The sequence below is a fragment of the Quercus lobata genome, chromosome 2, assembly GCF_001633185.2.
Source record: "Quercus lobata isolate SW786 chromosome 2, ValleyOak3.0 Primary Assembly, whole genome shotgun sequence".
Classification (NCBI taxonomy): domain Eukaryota; kingdom Viridiplantae; phylum Streptophyta; class Magnoliopsida; order Fagales; family Fagaceae; genus Quercus; species Quercus lobata.
The window spans coordinates 63982632-63988938 of NC_044905.1; positions in this window are offsets into that span (position 1 = coordinate 63982632).

Consider the following 6307-nt stretch of genomic DNA (forward strand, 5'->3'; position numbering starts at 1 on the left):
ACTCGTTTTGGAAGGAATTGTATCATTGTGTTAGTTCAATATTCTCTTCAATCAAACAGATTTTCTCAATTTATGTGTTTGAGCTGTAAATTGAGCAAAGCGTGGTAGTGACAAAGAAAAAGTCTTTTCTTCTTCTTCTTCTTCCTTTTCTTTTTTTTTTTTTTGGTACAACATGATATTTGAAGTGTGCATCATGATCACATGCTCCATGATTTAACATAGAATAAGCAATTAATCTCTTTTTTTTTTTAAATCAAAGCTTTGCATTTGCATGAAGTAGATATGAATCCAATCATTTCGTCTCGTGAAAGTCTCCATTTTCATTCGATTTTAGAACTACTAGTTTATGATTTGAATCATAATAAACTTCTGTCATGTGAACTAACGTGTTTTAGATGCAGTTGTTTACATGTTTGTTTTCCTTTACTACTTCTGTTTTGTTATTGTTGTTGACATGGAATTCATGAAATTATCTAATTTGTGTGAAAAGAATAAAAATTGGCCATTATTTATCTTTGATTTAGATTATAACTAGGAGAAAAACCATGTAGTTTCCTAATTTTTATTATTAAGACAGTGTAATTTTCAATTGTTATGCTGTATTTTTTAAGGTTTCTTGGGTTATTCTTTGTATTAATCATGTGGTGACTCCATTGAAAATTCTTGTCTTAAGGGGAAATACATTGCCAATTGAACCTTCATTTTGAGACTCACTATCCAGTGTGTATATTCGAACATTCCTCGATTCCTTCACGTTGTGGTTCCCACTCCCCACACCTCCTTTCTTTTTGACATTTTCCTTATGTAATGTCATTATCTGGATCAAATTCGGTTTGCTGCAATTGTCTCCCTGTAATTTTCATGACTTATTTTATTTTTTATGTAATAGTTTTTCATTTATATATGTTTTTATTTTTGAGAAGTCACTTTTCATTTCTTTTTTTGAGAATCTTGAGAAGTCCCTTCACATATAAGTTTCACCATTTATAGTGCCTTTTAATTAACTAGAAGTATGATAATATAATATGCATGCTTTTTTAAAAATAAATTAATAGTATAGTATTTTGCACTCCATTTATTCCAATATGACATGTTAATAATCTTCTTTTTTTTTTTTTTAATTTTTGGATAAGAGAGTGTAATTAAGTATGTGTTTAGCTGTTAGTTTATTTCTCAAAACAAACAATTAGTTTTTTCTTCAAAAAAAACATATTTTTGGATAAATTTTTAAATAGGTACTTCGACCTATTATATTGTGACTTAGATCTAATCTATTTCAAATAAACTATCCCGTGTAAACTACCATCCATGACCTTTTTATTTCGAAAATTTGAACATAATCATTGCACTGATTCTCAACCAAAAAAAAAAAAAAAATCATATATTTTATGCGTAAAATAAGTCTTGTGAGATCTGTATCCTAACCAAAAGACATAACTTGGACCAAAAGATTTTTAGTGGAAAAGTTGACAAATTTACAAATTATGATTCTTAAACAACTATTCTATTAATTAATTTTTTAATGACAAATTTAAATATACACGCTAAAATATCTTAATTTCAACGGTGTTTATTTCCAATAAATGGTTGTTATATACTTAACTTTCAAATAAGAAAACTGGACAAAATTCCAATAGGAAACATATGCAAAAAACTTATGGTGGTGATGGATTTGATTATCTTTATAGTATTTGAAGTGCAAGCTAATAATAACTTTATTTCTTCCTCTCTTTTCTCTTCTTCACTTCCCATCATCCACTTTTCTCATTCCTCTCAGCTTGATAATATTGTTCCTGGCCCATTATACAATTGCCTTGATTTTAAATTGAAATTTTGTAAACAGAAATATGGCTCTGCTAGCACTGATTTTGCCCATTGTTATATTAATGGTTTTGTCAAGTGCTTGTCTAAGCATCATGAACATAGTACACCTGATTAAGTGAAAATTTATCTTAATGGTAAAAGGTGCCTAACAAAGTGCTTCCAAGAATCAAAAGATAGCAACCTCCATATGGCCAATTGTTTACTAGAATGTTATCAGAATGTTATGAAGATCGCATCAAGTTGTGAAAGTGAGACTCCTTCTCTATATGTAGATTCGATGAGCTACTAGGTTTATTAGAATGTCCTCAATTGTTCATCTCTCCCTTCAAGCATAAATTATGATTAAATAATTAAATTTATCGTTTTCTAGTAGTGAGACAATCAGTAATTTAACACAATTTATGCTTAATTTTTTTTTTTTTTTTGGTAATATTTTAAAAGACCATTATCCTAATTTTTATATATCTGGGGTAGAAATAGAAGATTCATTATAAGTTATTTTTATTTATCCTCCAAATCAATACCACATGCTTTCCCCACCCCTTGGCCTTGTACTGGTCTTTTTTTAATGTTTCTATTGAGTTATGAAAACATATAAATGGAGAGATATATTGTTTGATATTACTGGGTTTTTTTTTTCTTTTTGTACAACATGAGGTTTGAAGTGTGCATCATGATCACATGCTTTGGTGATTTAGATTATGAGATTAATATGTTATAAGATCCATTATTTTATTTTATGATTAACATGTTGAATATATATGGTTTAGCCTCCTTAGACTCAATCTCAATAACTTTTTTAATACTAAATGTTTCCCTCTTCTTCTTTTTATTTTTTTATCACACCTTATCTTCTATTTCTTTTTCCTAAAAATAAAGATTTTACTTTTATTTATACACATGAATGGCTAGGAACATTAATGGTCTAATGACAAATTGTCACTAGATGTGAAGGGCCAAGTGTCACATAGCACATATATCATTCTTTCATTGCTTAGTTGGAGCCAAGGATTCCCATCAAGGCATAAATTTTTGTTAAAGCACATATCCACTAATAGCTTTTCTTGAGCACATATTCTTTATTCCCAATATCCCTCCAAATCACCATCCTCGTGCAATTCCCTTATCTCAACACGCATAATAAAGGCACAAGAACCATCCCAATGGTGTCTCTGATCCTTTTATTCAGCCGGATACCACTTAAAAAGGTTCATCCATTGGCAGCTATGCAACTCCACCAACTGGTGACAAGTCCATCCGATGACGCTGAGCCACCTTAGGCTGGTACTGTTTAGGTGACCAGACAACCATCGGTCCGGTTCAGGTCCCCCCAATACATACAATGATTCAAAGTTCAAATAATTATGGGCTATTTGGTTTTTAAAAAACCATCACTCATCACTTCTCACTCAATTTTCGTTATTCATCACTCATCACTTAAAATACCCCAATTTCCTAAACCCCACATGTTTGGCACACTATTTTCAGTTTCTCATCACTCAAATATTTCTACTTTTTGTGGGACCCATGCCTGACTCCTCACTTAGAGCCTTCTGTTAGCCTACCCGCGGAACCCTCATTCCCCACCATTTTCTTCACTTCTCATTTCCCCTTCCCCCTTCAGCCCTATTACTCTCCCAAAACACAAACCCGAACCCATAAAAATAGAAGAAGCTCCCTCGCCGATCTCTACCATCACCAGGGCCGCTTCACCCATTTCTCTGATGTGTACCGACGGTGAGATCTCCTCTGTCGTGACCTAGCGACACCGACGAGCATAAAGAAACGTGACCCATCACCATGGGTTGCTTGATTTGAGAGATTAACATGGGTTTGAAAACCCAATTGTAAAAGATGTAAAAACTTCATCACCACGAGTTGAAAACCCATCACCACGGGTTGAAATAGAACAAATCAAATGCAAAAACCCAAACATAAAAAAAATAAAAAATAAAAACCACCAGAGAAGCAAACTTCATCACCAATCCTTAATTCAATGTAAAAGATGTGAAATACCACCCTATTACCAACAAATCAGATGTATAAACAGCTCAAATGTAAATAATACCTTATTTCTATGAAAAAGCTGAGAAAGAGGTCAGGGGGATCGGTTTGGTTGGCATGTGAAGAACTGCATAATCATGACATGGCGACGCGAGTTGGCTAAGCTCGGATCGGGCACTACGTGTGTGAAGATGGAGTATGGTGATCTACGTGAAGGTGAGGGCAGGCAGCAAAGGCTTCAGTTCATGTGGTGAACAAAAACTGGAAACACATCCAAACACACTACTCAGTCATGGGACCCACCAATTTTGAGTTATGGGTAATGAAAACAGAATTATGAGTGATGGAAACTGAAAATCCAAACAGCACCTTATTTTTCTACACTCTAAATTATTTTTGCAATGAGTACGCCATACACTATACATGCATCATGGCAACCAGAAAATTCGGCTTTGAAAATGATCTGTCTTGAATTGGTGGGCCAAATGCCAAACATGCATGGTAAGGTCATGACTCGTGAATACCAGTTTGGATATTCCATTGCTCCTTTTTCTTCTTCTTTGTTTGTATTGGTGTCTTGTTTACAAAGTTTGAAGACTTGTCCAACCTCAAAACCTTTACTTTCCACAACTTTATGGACCAAAATATTAATTACTTGATGCAATGTCTATCAAGTGGAGCTGCCTAACCAGAGGCACATGGGGCCTGGTTATTGGTCCCAATTTTTTTTTTTTTTTTTTTTTTTTTTTTTTTTGCTTGCAGCCTCCTCACACAAGTCAAGAAAGAAGGCTTAATGCATTACGCTACGCCTCAATTAAAAAGCATTCAAACGAATCTAATCAGTGAAATCATTCTCTAAAAAGGGCCTCCGATCTACCTACCACACGGTAGGATTGATTGTTTTGTTTATATATATATATATATATATGTATATGTATGTATATATTACTCTAATTTATGCTTGTTCACAATCTTTTTTCTCCCTTTTAGTACATAAAAATTAAAATAGCATTATCCCATACATTATATCACTCCTACTTTATTCATAAAATTAAAAATATTTTAATAATAATATAATTAAAATTTTGGTAATCGGATTTTACTTTAAGTAAACTAGGTTAGTAACTTAAATATACTTACAATTAGTTGCATATATGGAAAAATTATAATGTTATACAACTTGAGCTATATGGTTCATATATGACCCAACCTTTATTATTAAAACAAAAAGGTTGTCATAAAATATTAAAATAATATAAAATAAATAATAGGGTAAATTACAAATTACATTCATAAAGTTTGGGGGTGATTGGATTTTACACCCTAAAGTTTTAGAATTCGAATTTTATCCCTTGAAGTTTAGTGATGTTTGAATTGTACACTGACATTTTAAAAATTGGATTTTACCCTCTATATTTTAGGAATGTTTGGATTTTACTCCCTAAAGTTTTGGAGTATTTGGATTTTACACCATAAAATTTCAAAATTTTGGAATGTAAAATCCAAACAATCCTAAACTTTAGGGAGTAAAATCCAAGTTCTGAAATGTCAGGGTGTAAAATCCAAATAACTCAAACTTCAAGGGGTAAAATCCAAATTTTGAAATTTCAGGGTGTGAAATCCAATCACCCCCAAACTTTAGGGGTGTAATTTGCAATTTACCCTAAATAATACAATCCTTTTGAATTTTAGGGAAAAAAAATCTCTTGGCAATCAAGTTTTAGAGCAACAATTAATAACCTTTAATGTATAATAAGAAAGAATAAGGTCTCTACTTGGCGCAACCACAATATTTATGACACAACTTTTACCATCAAGTATCATATGATATGATTTGAGTATGGCATGTATAAATTAAGGGTCATGCTAACAAGTGCTCTAAGGGCACTCGTTAACAATCCATTTTAGGAAAACTTTTATGGGAAATGAAAAAAGTTGTCAAAATAATTTTTTTTTTTTCTTTTCCTATAAAAACTTTTTTTAACTAGATTCTTAACCAGTACCTTAAGGGCACTTGTTAACATTTCCCATATAATATTAATTTAAAGTTTTGATAACAATAATTAAATAATTGATATTATACCATAGGTCTTATAATTTTACATGGAATTTTTTTTGTGTTTGATAAATTTTAGGCGAAACTACAATATTGGTACCTCAAGTTTATCATGTGTGCGCAATTGGTCCCTCAAGTTTGAAGCATGCGCAATTAGTCCCTCAAGTTTTCAAAATGAGCAATATAAGTCATTTTACTAACTGTCATTAACGGTGTTACTTATGTGGCTAATGGAACAATGACTTGACATTTTGTTTTAATGATGTGACATATTTTTAATTAAAAAATTACAAACTAAAATTACACATGAGAAACATTATTTACCAAATTAAAAAACTATTTTCTACCAATTTTAAACACCCAACCACGGCTTAAAAAAAAAAAAAAAAAAAAAAAAAAACCACCTAGCCACGAGACAGAGAA